Source organism: Mirounga angustirostris, unplaced genomic scaffold (genome assembly GCF_029215605.1).
Source record: "Mirounga angustirostris isolate CCGP_5_RB_7025 unplaced genomic scaffold, mMirAng1.0.hap1 SCAF_3, whole genome shotgun sequence".
NCBI classification, from domain to species: Eukaryota; Metazoa; Chordata; class Mammalia; order Carnivora; family Phocidae; genus Mirounga; species Mirounga angustirostris.
In genome coordinates this window covers 117,048,478-117,065,879 of record NW_026991711.1, presented here as the reverse complement: position 1 = coordinate 117,065,879, position 17,402 = coordinate 117,048,478, and the positions used below count along the sequence as shown (strand labels likewise).

At 39.9% G+C, this 17,402-nt stretch overlaps 1 non-coding gene across 1 annotated transcript; it reads right to left on the bottom strand.

Moving 5' to 3' along the window:
- Nucleotides 1–373: 373 nt before the first annotated feature.
- Nucleotides 374–477, bottom strand: LOC123840058 (U6 spliceosomal RNA). Its single transcript, XR_006789877.1, has one exon. It is a non-coding gene; the product is annotated as a U6 spliceosomal RNA (small nuclear RNA).
- Between the last annotated feature and the right edge of the window lie 16,925 nt (nucleotides 478–17,402).

The window sequence follows — 17,402 nt, the reverse complement described above, 5'->3', positions numbered from 1 at the left end:
GTAGGCATACACACATTATATGAGTGGTCATTTATTCTACAAACATATTTATTACCTCATGTGAATCAACTACTTACATGAGGCATTGGATATAGGAAAAAAGAATATAATCTAATTCCTAACCTCTAGCAGACAGACATTCATGAAAATGAATAATCTGGTTAGTGTAGTAGAAGAGCATTATCACAGTTTTATTGAGGGTCCAAGGAAATTGCATGGGAGAGCGTATGTATCTTCTTCATTAGAGAATCTAGGACTATAGAGATGCTACTTTATATTTTTCAAACGTGGAATATTGTTTTGTATCTTGTATATGCTTAATTTCTATTTTGTTGTTTTGTTGGTTTAAAAAATCTGGAATGCGTTATTCTGGAAAAGCGATCAAACTTTGTATTTGCGTGTGATTCTGATGCAGGCGCCTTGCAAATCATCTCTTTACTGTTCCAACTTTAGTATATGTGCTGCCGAAGAGAGCCCTCAAACTTCGTATTTGAAAGGTAATGCTGGGGCGCCTGGGTGGCTCAGTTGGTTAAGCGACTGCCTTCGGCTCAGGTCATGATCCTGGAGTCCCGGGATCGAGTCCCGCGTCGGGCTCCCTGCTCGGCAGGGAGTCTGCTTCTCCCTCTCCCACTCCCCGTTTGTGTTCCCTCTCTCGCTGTGTCTTTCTCTGTCAAATAAATAAATAAAATCTTTAAAAAAAAAAAAAAGAAAAAGAAAAAAAGAAAGGTAATGCTGGAGTGATTTCTGTATAGGAACAACCCACATGAATGCTTTTTAAATCCAGATTGTGCAGACAGTATGTTGTCTTTTCGTTTGTTAATAACTTCTTAAATTCCAAAGCATAGCAATTTGAATTGGATCACACATATAGAAGTTTAGATAGAAAGAGAAGTTATGAATTAGAAATATATATGTGGTTTCGAAATGTTCCGGTCATTTCTTCGCCAACCTTCTCACCTTTCAAGCCAGTCTTTCTGTCTTTGCAGCCGGATATACCAAGTCGTATCTCTGTTGCTTATTGGAAATTTTGACAGGCGATGAGATGGAATGTACTTGGGCGGAGATACCAGGGAGAGGAATCCTGGAAAGGATTCGGTCAGTGGCCTTGGCTTTCCTTAGCATTATGTGTGATAGGGTTGTGTACAGAGACAAGAGTTGTCACCGTTAATTTCTGCTTATGAGGCATTCCAAAGATATTGTTGAATAAAAATAATAAATCCACGTTGTTATTTTCAGGTATGTGAGCTGTAAAACTGACACTTTAGCCCTCTGGCCATTTTTCAAGACATTACCTAATCCATAAGCTCATAATGATGACTAGAGGGAAACTTTCAAAAGCACCGTCATAAAGTGCCTCGATAAAGCCCACCGTAGGTCTTGTAGTAAAAGCTGGACGTGAACACCTCCTGACGGGCTGGAGGAGGCACCAGATGTGTCTGCCATTGCGCCCGTATCATTTATATCCTTCAAGAGTCTCCATTTCACGTTGGGACGGAGAGCCAGGCAGGGAGACCACGTGATACAAATTGTACCAAATCCTGCCCCAGGGAGGAAGGAGCCTATTGCATGGTTACGGCAGATAAAAACCCTGTTGCCCCCTATCTTTAGACAGTGGGGGAGATGATGAGTCAGGAAAGCCTCGCTCTTGCACCCCTGCCTGTCGGAGGTCCAGACCCCGAGGAAGGGGCGGGGTGGGACACAAGGGCCCAGAGTAGAAAGAGCGGCCTGCCAAGACAGGACAGGCCCCGAACCTGCACAAGGCTGCCTGGCTGGCACTTCTTCTGGAACCAGCTATGAACGACAGACAGCTGGCGAAGGGACTGTAACTGGCAAGGGCTGGTGTGCCGCTCATTTTCTACGTGTACTCACAGAGCCAGAACTCTATCTGCCTCATACCCATGGCATCTGCAAGAGACATCTCAATCGGCTCAATTCTCTTCCCTGGTGACTGGTCTATCTTCTCTGTCTTTCTTACTCTTTCCTTACCCTACATCCCCCACCTCTGCCTCTGCCATTTCCGATCCAGAGCTCCTGAAAGGTTATCGCAGATGGTGGTTCTCTACACTAATTGTACATTAGAATCACCTGGGAAGCCTTAAAAAGAAGACCTACGCCTATGCCTCCGTGCACGGCGCTTATAACTCGGATGGGCCACGCGTCAGCGTAGGGAAGAAATTCACCAGGTGATGCTAATGGGCAGCCAACATTAACAACCGTTGACCTAAGGAGTTAGGGCTTTTTAAAGTAAGTAATGAGTCGCTACTAATGTTTCTGGATTGGGGAGTGTGTGAGAAAGATAAATCTGGTGACATTTTGCAGGGTATATTGGAGAGGAAATGGAGATGGAAACCATGGGTTTATCTATTCCATCAACATTCAGAGGAGGATCATTCATGGTGGCTGGAATGTCATTGCAGGTGAAGTGGCTCCACTCACAAACCTTTGTTTAAGCCCCATTAAATGTTTTGTTTAAATGTCATTTAAAATGTCTTCTGTGATAAAAGATAAAATACTCAGAATGCGTTTCTATGGAGGAGGATTTGTAATTGACGGTGATTTGCACCTGTAGCTAAGGGACAGTACTTTGTCTATAAACTCTGGGATTAGCTTTCTTTCAGACTAAGGAGAGATGCAGATACCCTCAAACCTATTCTCCATTTTTATGTTAGATGGTGAATTTCTCCCTCGGTCTGGCTGGAGGCCAATGAGGCTTGTTTCGGTCAGATTGGAAATGGGGAATATAGAGAATAATCCCATCCATTCACTCGAGATCAGGGGCTATGGGGCCATGGAAGCCACCACTCTGCAAAGGTAATCTGGCCAGAAGATAGAGAAATTGGGAGAAGTTAGTTATAGAACATATTCATGCTGCTGATACGCAAGTACAATAACATGTTCTATTGCTCTCTTCTGCAAAATGGAAGCAGAGAGAAAAAAGTGATTCTAATTTGCCAGTTAGATGCTAGAAAGGTATGCTAATTCATTCAATCATTAATTCATTCTTTTAGAAAAGATTTTATTGAGGTGAAATTTCAGCAACATAAAATTAAGCATTTAAAAGGGAAGAGTGAAGGGTCATTTAGTGCATTCACGATATTATACAATCACTACCTCTATTTAATTCTAAGCCATTTTTAACATATAAATACTAATTTATTCTTAAAATATTTATCCATTACCCTATATACAACCCCTGTTGTGCCAAGCATAAGAAACTTTATAAAGAATAATAAAACAATAAAACTTAATTTACTTAAAAAGTAAAATTACTGACAACAAAGGTGCCTGCCTCTCCCATCTGCCTGTCTGGCTGGCAGGGAAGGAAAAGAACTTGCATGTTGGTGAAGGAAGAAGCTGGGTGGGACGACAGTGAAATCGAGAGTAAAAACCAAGCTGGTCCAGGGTGTCCTGCAGGCTGTAAAATGCAGTTTAATCAGAGTGCCATTTTTTTTTTGTCGTTCAAATGATTTTAATTATTGGAATGCACAATTTTTTTAATATGCAATAAAAAGTTTTAAAACCTGAAAAAAAAAAGGGGGGAGCTTGGCCATTTTCCTTTAAAATATAAGACAATATATGATAATATCTATAAAAAAACATGACACCAAGTAAAGGAGAGCTAATTTCTGATCTGTGGATGCCAGTAGGTTTGGTGTGAAATCTTCATGAAGGAGGCAGTATTTGAGACAGGCTTTGAATGATGGGAGAAAGAACAGGTGGAAGGAGGCAGCATACTTCTGGTAGCAGGAATATCATGAGCCAAAGAAAGAAGAGACAGAAGAAATACTCAGGGAGTGTGGCATGATTACACCTGGGCAGGATGGGAGGAGCAGAAGTTCAGACTGGAAAAGTAGATTATGCCAATATCATTCATAGAGATCTTTGAATAACTGACAAAGGAATTTGGATTTTATTTGCTAAGCAATGAACAGTTACTGAATATTTTTTAAGCAGGAAGAAATATGGACAATGCAGTATTTTAGGGAGATAAATGTGATGACCGGGTAAGGCTGGATCAGAGAGAAGGAAATTGTCCCTTTATGTAATCATAGCAACACCCAGGGCACTGGTCTGTCAGTGTGTAAATCAGAGGAGAGAAGCTCCCAAGCCCCCAAAAACAAGCTGGTGGTGGCCATAAAGGATGACATTTTTGTTTGTTTGTTTTGTTTTTTTAAGTAAGCTCCATGCCTAACATGGGGCTTGAACTCACGACCCTGAGATCAAGAGTCGATGCGCTACCAACTGAGCCAGCCAGACACCACAAGGACAAGGTTTTAGGGAACCTCAACCATCACATGTTGCTTCTAGTCTAAGAACCAGCCTTGGTTGCCTTGTCTTAGAGACTCTGTCTAAATACTAGGCCAGTCTTATTGGTAAATCACAGGATCAGCTTTATAGGTAAATCATGGTCAGGAAGTTAGTAATTCTCCTTCAGTGATAATTCCTCTAGTGCCACTAGTCCAGGGAAACTTGGGTCTCTACTGAACAGGGCCTGTTTGACCATATGCATGTCACGACAGTGATGGTTATTCGATTGACAAATCAAAGGCAATTTCTTCTTCAGCAGAAGCCTGTGGTCAGATGTGCAAAGAATCCTCTTGAACATGAGGTATGTAGATTTGCTCCACTGGTCATGTTATTCTCATTCAACAAAAATGTGCTGCATGCTTACTGTGTATTAGTCCCTCTCTCATCAAGGACTCTCACAGGGCAGAGAGAGAATATCAAGTCCATTTGCTCCATTTCCCTAAACTACAGATGACAGGGACGTGGCAGGCTTTCCCTCCACTTCCTGCTTCTCAGTCCAGATGGTCCTAGCGCTCCTTCCCACTGGTCACAGCTCACATCCTCCTCAACATGGAGCTGCAGGCTGCCTCCACATACACGAAGTAGAGGGGACCTATGGAATGTTGCTGATTGTCACTTATTCACGTGCCTACCTTGAAACGAGTAGTCTCTCCTTCCTTCCAGTGTTAAGATGCCTAAACCAGAGCAATACCGTTTTATCGTCTCATTCAATTTTAAGTATCTGCTTTGTTTGGGCCTCCTTCAAACTAGGAGACTTGCAGTACAAAAAAAAAAAAAAAGATATATTCAGTCTCTCTTTGATATCCTTGCTACATATTCTGTGTTTATTTCCTATTTTCTAGAGTCAGTTAAAATGTGTAGGATCAGAAAAGGTCTAAGGTGACTGGAAAAGTTTCGCTGGAGACCGCTGGGTGCAATATTTATATATGAGTCTCCACTGGGTATTTTTATGACTCGTCCTTTCACCTGCTGGCAGCCCTCAAGCTTTGAATAGTCCTTCTCTCTCCATGGGTCTCCTCACCCCTGCAGAGTCCCTCCCAAGGATGTCCTTCCCAAAGGTTGGCATCGGGACCACAAGGAAAGTTTTTCCTTTTCCCTTCAATTGCGGAAGTATAGGCCTGTCCCACCTCAAATTTGGCCCTTCCCTCTGCCACCAAAAAGGAGAAACTCCAGATATAGCCTTGTTCACTGACATTCTTTTGGGAACGAGTCAAATTCCAGTCCTCACATCTTCTAGGTATTCATACATCAGATTCTCTCAGAGTTCCTCCTAAAGCCATCCCTCACTTGGATAGAGATGAAGGGTAAGTGCCCCTTATGTCCTTCATGAGTGGGGAAGGATGAATGTCCAGCACGCCAACAATTCTTCTCCCTTTAAAATCTTACTTTGGGGGCACCTGGATGGCTAAGTCAGTTAAGCATCTGCCTTCAGCTCAGGTCATGATCCCAGGAGCCTGGGATCGAGCCCCACATTGGGCCCCCTGCTTGGCAGGGAGCTTGCTTTTCCCTCTGCCTCTGCCCTTCCCTCTGCTTGTGCTCTCTCACACTCTCTCTCTCTCAAATAAATAAATAAATAAATAAAATCTTTCAGAAATAAAATAAAATAAAATCTTACTGTTAATCCCTTTAGCCCTGAAATGAATTCTTGGCTATGTCCTCTATAGCCTGGAGGTGGATGAGGGGCTAATCATGACCGAGTAAGTATCACAGTCTCCAAGTGGTTTAGCATCTGCCTTAGGCTACTGCATTTTTCTCTCTGAAAATCTAAGACAACAGGAAAAGTTAAATTTAACGTCCAATTATATTTCTATTTTTTTGTGTGAATTAAAGTTCAGACAAAATTTGCAAACTACATGTCTACAATCCCTTCTCTGAAACTTCTCGGAGCAGGTAGGTTTCAGAATTCATGATTTTTCAGATTTTATAAAGGCAATATGATGCACATAACATAGATTATGCCACACCCCCAGTAGGATCAGGGGCAGCAGTATTCCATAACAAATTCAGCAAACTGTGCACATACTCACCCAAAGTTGGTGAATTAAGATGACAAATGGTGGTCTGATTGTATGTGGAGAAAACTCCTTAGCGCATCAATTCTGCTCTGTGAACTCTTGGGAAAGAATTTTTAGGAAGTTTTGGTTTTGTACTGTGAATGGCAGACCTCTCTGCTGTCTCTTCACGAAACTTCCCCGTGTTTTCAGTACCTCTTGGGATGTTTCTTTTGTGTATGACACATGCCGGGATAGGTCACAGTTTTATTAGTTATATTTTTATAACATCTTTTTAAAGTGCTCTTTAAGCTGCTGTTTAACTTTATTAAATAATTATTCTTCTGAATTTTAAACAGCGAGTAAAAAAAGGCTTGTTAATCTTTTTCTCCCTTAACCAAGGCTCCGTTGGAATCCTGGCAATTCCGAACATGTAGATAGAACCAAAGCAAAATACCAAAGGCAGTCTTTGAGCCGTAAACTAGGAAACTGAAACCTACAGTGTTATAGCATGAAATATCCCAACCAAGAAAAAAGGTATTTTGTTTTCTAGTTTGTGAACACTCTGTGTTCTTAACTCGGAAACAGGCACAGGGAGGATTTACAGGCCATTCCCACGGATGCATTTCAGTAACATTTCCTCATTGTTTGCGATGAAGTGCGTGAATGATTCTGGCATCGGTGCCTACTAATTTCACACGCTGTCCCCCTCGAGTCTGTACGGTCCCAGCCCCCGATCGCAGCACAGAAGGCCGTCGCACCTGGCACCTCTCTGCAGCCTTCCCTGCGCTGCGTCTTTGACACACGTGTCTTTGTTCTGCCTGAATGTGTAGCACATCTCCTTTTCCCAGCCATTTCAAACCTGGATGTTCATTTCCCAACCCTTTTCCAGTTCATTTTGTTTATAGGAAAGATTTCTGGTTATTTTCTAGATTTTGACTGCCGGCTGATGGACCGATAGGTTCTCCTGGCAAATTTGAACAATTTTCTGTGTTTACATCTGTTTCTTCTCAGGAGCACCCAGTGCTAGACTGGTTGTTGGCATGCCGCCGATTTCCTTCTCTTTGGCCAGGTCTCGATTTTAAAACAATACAACCTCCACAATTTGCCCTGAAGTAATGATCAACACTTCTCCCAGATGCATGATGACAGCAGTATGGTAGGGATTTCTTTCTGCTGGAGATGACCTTCCCAATAGATGGAAGGAATTTTCCTTTCTCTAAAATGACTTCATGTATCTCTATCATTGCTTTCATTGTCTCGAACCAATGCTTTGTCTTGGAATGGTCTATCAGCCTCTGCTTTGTTCTATTTATTGTCTATGCCTGAGACCCTGTCAGTTTCACTGCACTTACGATTCTCTTTTTGTCACCGTACTTTTCCTAACGGTAGTTCTAGGGACTCCTAAAGATACAATGGGTTATATGTTGGTGTGTGTTTGTGTTTATGATTTTTCAGCTAAAAAAAAAAACAATCTGAGGTGGTTGATGAATAGTACTGATTAAAAGGTATTTGTCGTCTACCAAAAAGGCATATTACTTAAAGACAAAATATTTTTAATGGGTAGACTATGCAGAATTCTAATCTTTACTTTCCAGTTATCTGTTATAGGAAACCTATGCAGTTTAGTAAGGCTTCAAGATTGCCAAGTTTGAATACTTAACTTCAAGAGGCAGTGCTTGCAGAATGGGAAGTACACAGACTCTAGAATGGACAGACTTGGAGTCAGGTTGTATCACTCAATAGCTCTCCCGGCCCCATCTCTCCATTTACAAGATGGGAACCTCAGGGGTGCCTGGGTCGCTCAGTTGGTTAAACCTCTGACTTTGGCTCAGGTGGTGATCTCAGCATTGTGGGCTCAAGCCCCACGTCGGGCTTCCTGCTCAGAGGGGAGCTTGCTTCTCCCTCTCCCTCTGCCCCTCCGCCCTCCTTCTGCTCTCTTTCTTGCTTATTCTCTCTCTCTCAAGTAAATAAATAAAATCTTTAAAAAACAAATAAATAAAATGGGAACAATAACATTGGCTGTACAAGATGTAGTTAAGATACATTCATTACATAAAAATGCTTAGAATATAGTAAGCACCCCCCCCTCCCAGAGGGTAGCCACTTCTACTTCTATTATTGATTTTTCTGAAAATGCCCTCAGTCTGCCTCACTCAAGTGCTCTCACTGGCATGATTAATTATTATTCTTGAGTTTCATAAACCACATTTGGTTTTAATGAAACGATGCATATGTTCATCTGGAAAGTAAGTTAAAAAAATAAATATAATTCTACAGAATGACTAATAGCCCCTTGGGTAGAGCAAAGCACTTGGCAGGCTGAGGATTTTTAGGTACAGGACGTAGAAATTTTGTCTGGGAATAAACAATCAACGCCTACTTTTTCATTAAAAATGCCAAGAGAAATATATTAATGTGTTCAGAGTCTAAATTTCTAAGGGTTCATTTCTGCAACTCCCCCTCAGTAAACTTTATTGTACTCCATTTATCTCCTTGGAAAACCAATCCAGTTCTGGGATATGATATGTCTGAAGGAATATTCCACTTGCTGACTTGACTCTCAAAAGTTTTCTAAGATGCATCATGAATGAGCTTTAAAGAATTTCTCAGGAAACATAATCATTCTTGCTTGTCTAGATAAAAAACCAAAAGATGTAAATGGGATAAAGGTCTCTCAATTTGGCAACAGAACAAACTTTTATAGAGCTCTCTTAGGAATTTCTATGAGGCAAATGGTTTCATATCAGCATTGGTCTGACCTGAGGGAACCAGAGAAAAAAAATTGAGACAAAAAGGGTTCTATAAAAATCATAACAGAAAATTAAATTTATGAGTTATAATAAAGATATTCATGGATGGTTCAATTTTCTGGCAATTCTGTTACTTAAAAATTTTGCATTTTATAATTAAATTCAAAGCATGTGTAAAAAGGTACCAAGTGCATGAAAAAGCAAGTTTATTTACTAAGTATGTTTAAAGTAAGTCTTTTTTTTTTTTTTTAGATTTTATTTATTTGACAGAGAGAGACACAGCGAGAGAGGGAACACAAGCAGGGGGAGTGGAAGAGGGAGAAGCAGGCTTCTCGTCGAAGCAGGGAGCCTGATGCGGGACTCGATCCCAGGACCCTGGGACCATGACCCGAGCCGAAGGCAGACGCTTAACGACTGAGCCACCCAGGCGCCCCTAAAGTAAGTCTTTTAAACCAAATACTCTTTTGATGCTTCGTTATGCATGGGGCTAGAATGGAGCCTTGTTTCCATTAATTTGGCACCATTACATCCACCAAGACTGTGTGTTCTTTTCTTAATACTTTCCCATTTACTCTCAGTGAGTACTTTAAACTACTTCACCAACATTTTAATAAGTCATATTTAAGTTACTTGACATAAAGCTTCTAATATGAACAACAGCCCCAAGTAATGTCTTAAAATGATCTGAGTTTTGCTGTTGAGATTTCTAATGAAAAGTAGAACTTTTCCAAGGAGCAGAGTTAATTTTCAGACTTAACTTCCAAGGCTCCCAGAGACCGGAGACAGATTCACCATTGGTTATGATAAAGGAACATGAGACTTGCTCAAGAAATGTGGGGTCAAACTGGTGCCGAAGGCAGGGAAGAGTTTTGGTGCTGGGTACTGGAGAACAGCACGGCTGTGTCGGGGATCATCAGCTTTGACATTTAACTACACATTTTCTCCAGAAGGTGGTGCTTGTCAGTCACTCCTGGATGGTTGTTAGAAAGGACTAAAACATATCCTGATTGTTTTAAGAGCTCCCCTCACTAAAAGAAGCCAATGAATACAGAAGCATTACTAGTTCGGCAACAAGACCTTATGTGTCTGCATATCCACAACTCTCCCATAATGGGCACCAGGGATCTTGGGCTGGAGGAATGGGTGGGGATAGACCAGTCAGTCCTTCAGCCTTGGAAAGGGAAAATTCATGGAACCATAAAATTTTAAGCTGAATAAGTCTTTAAAGATCATCTGTCCTAAGAGGTCTTAACAAAACCCTAAGCTTCAAGTTGTTACATCATTTTGAGCTTGAAGCTGTTATGTTATTTTGGAGTCATTTGCAAATTTCATACGTGTACTTACTGAGGAGGTGGGTTGATAGCTTTCATTATATTCACAAAGATGTCAAAAAATAAATAAGATTAAGTAACGCTCACTTCATTATTTTTTAAAGATTCTATTTATTTATTTGACAGAGAGAGAGACAACACAAGCAGGGGGAGTGGGAAAGGGAGAAGCAGGCTTCCCGCCGAGCAGGGAGCCTGATGTGGGACTCGATCCCAGGACCCCGAGATCATGACCTGAGCCAAAGGCAGTTGCTTAACCAACTGAGCCACCCAGGCGCTCCAAGTAATGCTCATTTTAAAAAAGGAAGAAGCTGAATTACAGCATGGTTAAGTGACCTATTTGTATCTCTTTCAGAATAGCAGTGGCAGGACTAGACATGGAACTCTGAGCGATGTTGCAACTACACAAAATTCCGACAAGTTTTCTTTATTTTTTTCCTAGGACCCTGGGATCGAGCCCGGTGTTGGGCTCCCTGCTCTGCAGGAAGCCTGCTTCTCCCTCTCCCCTCCCCCTGCTTGTGTTCCCTTTCTCTTTGTCTCTCTGTCAAATACATAAATAAAATCTTTAAAAAAAAATTTAAAAATAAATAAATAAATAAATAAATAAATAAATAAAAATAGAAGTGTTTATAGGGTACTCTGCTAAACTTGTTTCTGTATGGTCTCAAAATAACTGTAAGGTTGGTTAAATATTCAAAGCTATTAGCATTATGCTAATCATTTAAAAAATGCTTCATTGACCAATGTTTCCATTTTGATTCATTATGTTGGCATTATCCAGACATAGTCCAAATAACAGCACACTCCCATGACCATGATCCTGTAAATATTCTGGCATCTCCCCCATTACCAATAAAACTATTCGGCACAAGTATGCAGCATAAAAGGGAGAAAAATGGGAAACATATGTCTGAGTTCTCCATGTGAAATCTATAGCCATTAAGGGAATGATTTGCATTATGTGACCTAAGCATACAGTTAGTTAGCAACCATGGGACCCAGCAAAGTGAAAAGAAGGAGTAAAGTTGGAAGAGGTATTTCCAAAGGGGACAGGATTACAACTCTTTTTCTAAAGCAAAACAACTCAGAAGCAAAACTAGTGAGAAAACATTTATATAGGACAAAAGAAATACAATATCTTGTACTCTTATGGTATGAAATAGTTCCTAAAAATTTAGCATAGGCTGATAAAAAGGCAAATATTCTGAGAAAATCTAGAAATGAATATTTGTTGCAAAGTAGCCTTAATACTGTGGCCCAAACCTAAATGAACAAAAAACCCTCCACAACATTATCAACAAAAGAACACCTACAATCCCAAATGAGTATCATAGGATAACAATTATTAGCCCGACTAGTGTTCATATCTTTCCCCACCTCTGAGCACTTCGCTTCTCCTACCACTGAGAAAGGATAGAAGTCGAATTTTCATGAGAAAACGGAATAAAAAAAGAAGGTAAGTCCCTCGGGGTCGCTGCATGGAACTGGAACCTGGGAGCGTGGACTCCCATGACAGTATGTGATAGGGGCTTGGAGATTCAAGATCACTCAAGATAGATGGCAAGGAGAAGAGAATGCTGTGGGGTAGAAGAGGGAGAGACTCTGGGTGGGGGGTGTAGAAAATAGGAGAAGATGAGACCACTTAATAGGGTTGACACAGGCCAGGATAATAGAAGCCCTGATAAACTTGAAGGAAATACGGTAATGCTTGACAATTCCAAGTTGGGGGATGTCTCCCTAAATGTGACACTGTGGAGAGGAAGGCAAGGGCAGAAAGCAATCAAGGCTTTATGAAAGACTTACACAAGCCAAAAAGAAAAGAAACAGTGTTTTCTAAAAAGAATGTCCAGGTCTTGCCATGTGTTTATGATGTAGATACCCCATGTGTGACCGAATTTTCACAATGGGTCATTTCACCTTCAGTGTGATGGCATATTTGTCACTGCACTTGCCACAAAAGGAGGTGTTCGGTGCACAGTGGAATCTCGTCATATGGATGATGGTAAGCACTGGGCTACAAGGAAGTGAAGGGTGAAAGAAAAAGGCTAGATACCTTAAAACTTAAACGAGCCTCCAGGTCAATTGCAAGTTTCAACACATGGTAATACCAGGAAGTGAGGTAAGTTAGTAAATCCCTTCTATATTTGGGATGGCTGCTATCTACATTAGCCAATATGAAAACAAACTAGACTTCTTCATGCTTGTGAAGGTGTGGAGCATAGCAGGTTACAGTGAGTGTCCATGGCCACAAGGGCCCGGCTCAATCCTGCCATAAATAGAGTCTTTGGAGGCTCTGTTTTCTTTGTTCGCCTATGTCCTGAAAGTCTTCACGTTAGTGACTTGCTTGCTAGGGCAGGCTTTGAATCAGGGATCACCACATCAAATCTTCAGATTGTGATTCAGTGGAAATGGCTAGAACGAAAGGAGTATATCAGCTTATCATTTAGTGAAAGCAGTCTCCAGGTTGATGTGGCCAGCTGTATCCAGAAAATACCCTTCCTGTGGGGCGTTCATACTTCATTGGCAGAGATGAGTTTTAATTACTTGCCACTTTACCCTAACTCCAGTAAGCCCTATTGTATGCTAGGCAGTGGGTGTTATTTACTTACTGTTCAGTATCTGCCAGTGTCTGCATGATTCAGGTCAAATCCCACCTAGGTTTGCTTGTGTGTGATGTTTCCATTATGTTCAATATTCTGGAACTCCTGCCAAATCAGAAACGTATTTCATTTTTGGGAACTAAGTCAATAGTCACACTTCCTGACTATCAGATACCATTTTTCTCTTCAAAATTTATAGGAGAGTGACCCAACCTACAGCAGTTTTTTTTTTTTTTTAATTGAGGTATAGCTGACCTATAACATTATATTAGTTTCAGGTATACAACATCATGATTTGTTGTTTGTATATATTGTGAAATGATCACTACAAGGAGTCTAGTTAACGTCCATCACCACGCATAATTACAATTCTTTTTCTTATCATGAGAGCTTTTACTATCTACTCTCTTAGTAACTTTCAGATGTATAACAGTGTTATTAACTATAGTCACCTGTCGTATATTACATCCTCAGGACTTACTTATTTTATAACTGTTTGTACCTTTTAACCTCCTTCACCCATTTTGCCCACCTCCCACCCCTTGCTCTGGCAACCATCAATCTGTTCTCTGTATCTATGAATTTGTTTTTTTTTTAAGAGTCTACATATAAGTGAGATCATATGGTATTTTTCTTTCTCTGCCTGACTTATTTCAATTATCATACCCTCAAGATCCATCCATGTTGTTACAGATGGCAAGATTTCCTTCCTTTTTATGGATGAATAATATTCCATTGTATACATACCACATTTTCTTTATCCATTCATCTATCCATGGACTCTTTGGTTGTTTCCATACCTTGGCTATTGTAAATAACACTGCAGTGCATGGCAGTGCATGTTTTTTTAAGTTAGTGTTTTTGTTTCCTTTGAATAAATACCCAGAAGTGGAATTGCTGGATTATATGGTAGTTCTATTTTTTTGAGGAACTTCCATACTGTTTTCCATGGGGGTGGCACCAATTTACATTCACACCAGCAGCGTACACGGGTTCCCTTGTCCCCACATCCTCGCCAATGCTTATTTCCTGTCTTTCTGAAAATTGCCATTTTAAAGGTGTGAGGCAATACCTCATTGTGGTTTTGATTTGTATTTCCCTGAAAGTTAGTGATTTTTGAGCACCTTTTCATATACCTGTTGGCCATCTGTATGTCTTCTTCGGAAAAATATCACTGTAGATCCTCTGTAGGGCAGTTTTTGTGCCTTCAAAAATCCCACCATGGAAAATGTATCTGGGGCATGCTATTTCACAACGTGGTTTATGAATCATTTGCCCCAGAGTGCCTCACTCAGTAACCTCTAGTCCAGATTAGCAGACAACCTCCTCTAGATACGGCCCCCTTCAATATTTCCAAGTGTTACCTGGGGTGTACTTCCATGTATCAAAGAGTTGGTCCTGTTTGCACCCAGTTGCCCCCAGGATGTGATGCCCACACACTCTCCTAAACTTGGAGAATGGCAGACTGGCTGCCACAGAGGGCATCCCACCCATCTTATCACAACTGGTGCTGGCAAGCTAGAGAAATGCCAGGCATCCAAAGACCCAGACAAAAGAGATCTGCTGCCATGTCTCAAGCAGCATGTCAACGTGTGTCATTCATACCTGCAGCAGAATTGCGTGGGTCTGAAACTCATATTGAGTTCCAGTCTCTGCCCAGGCCTAGAAGATTTTAAGACTTGACATTTCATCCCAGGGCATTCCATCCCAAGATAGTGTCTGCTCCCAAGTCTCTATATTCCCAGTAGCACTTTCCAATGAACATGAGTAAGACCAAGGCAGGTTCTGATGTTCAGGTACTCAGCACACGGTTCAGACCACTGATCTTATTTTTTTCTTACTATCAAGAACATTTTTTTCTCTGGAGCTTTTGTTGCGCTTCCCAGCCACTGGGCATTGGTAAACACCACCCTGGGCTACAGAAGCTTTGAAATTGAGCAGAAATGTACAAAGTGCTATGGCTCTGTGCAAATTTGCCAAAGCTCTCTCTAGTCATCCTAAAATTTCATACATCAGTAGTTGTTTTCTTACTCCCATCACTAGATACTCCACTATCCCAAGTATAACATAGCAGCAAAGTGTGAACATTTGAATTATGAAGTCCTGGCTCAGAAGATGAACTCCATTCTAGACAAGTATCCTCGAGGGAGTTCCTGACCCTCTTTAACTTCTTATCTGCACACTGAAAATAATAAAGAGAATAATAATCTTATGGGGTGGTTAATGAGTTTCAAATTAGTGATATAAAGGGTTTAGAGCAGTCTTTGACACATAGTAAGTACACGGCAAAGGGTAGTTCTTACGAGTATCAGTAATAGCCTCTAATAAATATCTGCTGTAAGGTGAAGGTGTGGTCTGCCCAGTCATAGATGGCGCTCATGAAAGAATCATGCTGTAGGGGCACTTCTCTGTTCTGCCCCTCTTGAGCAACAGAATCTCAGCCACAATTGGCAGGTGGGGTCCTCTTATTCCAGATAGCTATCTATAATAATGCCTGGCATGATCCTTAAGTGAGGACTTTATGAAGATAAAAAATTATTAGCTGAAAATGACCGGGCCCACCCAATGGAATGAAAATTATATACAAGTCACTACATAGTTAACTCAAATATATTAAGATACAGTAAACATGCAGCTGCGATATTAATGTCTAGTTTCTCCTCACTAGAGAAGCTGTAGAATTGATTCTTTTTTTCAATTATATTTAGTATTCTCTTCCTTTTTTCTTGAAATGTTTCAGAATTTTAAAAAGTTCTTGTATCATGTAAAACAAATGCTCAGTGTTAAACAATTCACGAATCTAAAATTATCTTAAAATAATATAGAGCTAAGTTTTAACAATTCAAAAGTATGAAATTGTATAAAGTAAAAAATATAAGTCCCCATGAACCTTTTCCCCTACTCTTTATCCTCCCGCTCCAGAGACATAGACACGAAAAAGAGTTTGGTGTATGCACTTCTAAACATTTTCTATCCATATATAAACATGCAAATATGTGGATATATGTACTTTTTTTTTGCATAAACTATCTCATACTACACATGCTGTTCAATGACTTGCTTTTTCCCTTAGCATGTATTTTGGGCAGTTTCCCACATGAGGACATTTAAATTTTCTTAATTTTTAAACATCGTGCAATTTAGATTGACTTAGTTGTTTAAAAGACTTAAGCAAAAGGGTGCCTGGGTGGCTCAGTTGGTTTAGTGTCTGATTCTTGATTTTGGCTTGGGTCATGATCTCAGGGGCATGAGATCCAGCCCTGCATCAGGCTCCGGGCTCTGCTGAGAGTCCACTTGGGATTCTCTCTCTCCTCTTCCTCTGCCCCTCTCCCCATTCATACACACACACTCTCTCTCACAATCTCAAATAAATAAATAAAGTCTTTTAGAAAAATTAAAAAAAAAACACTTAAGCAACGTATTTCATTATGTTTATGAGCAAGGCTGTGCAATTTCAATGTTTTTTTTTTTTTGCTGCCTTGTACTTCTTTCCATGTGGCCTATATCCTTTGTCAAACTTCCTACAGGATGATTTGTCTTCTTTTTGATTTATAAGAACTTTCTGTTTAATTTAACCCTTTGAGAGTCACATGTGTGGCAACTATATTTATCCAGGCTATTATGTCATTGTTTTATTTTATTTATGTTTTATGTTAAATAAGTATTAAATTTTAGTGGTCAACTTATCTAGGTTTTGGCTTATTTACAAATTTATTGTCATGCTAAGAAATGTATTTCCGAGTTTAAGATTACCAAAAAAGAGTTAATTTTTTTCTTCAGGGTTTTACACTTTTAAAACATGTTTAAACTTTTACTCCCTCTAGATTTTGTTATGATGTAAGGAGCAAGTATTGTATTTTGTTCAAATGCCTACACATTGGAACCAACAATATTTGCTGAATAGTACATCTTTTCCCAACTGTTTTGAAAATCCATTTTAACATATATAAAAATTTACGTTTTTTCATGAATATAATTCTGGGCTTCCCATTCTCTTTCATTGATTTCCTTGTCTATTCCTGTACCGTCATTTTAAACATTATCTCTTTTTAACATATTTTAACATTTTGTATATTATTCTCCCCCCTGTTAGTCTTCTTTTTTTACATTTTTCCTTACTTTCCATGAGTTTATTCTTTCTAATAAATTTAAAAATATCTTTATAAAAATAATCCATTTTTTTTTTACCAAGATTACAAATAATTTCAACATTATTTTAGGATGAATTTGCCTCTTTATGTTGGAGAGTGATTTTTTTCCCCCAGGAACAAGTGTATGCTTTTCTACTTGCTCAAGCCTTCCATTATATGACTCAGTAAAATAGAAATATTTCTCTTCACGTATATCTTGTGTATTTCTTGTTGATTTCTTGACATTTTAACATTTATTTTGAATGGGATCTGATGGTTAATTTTCTTTTTT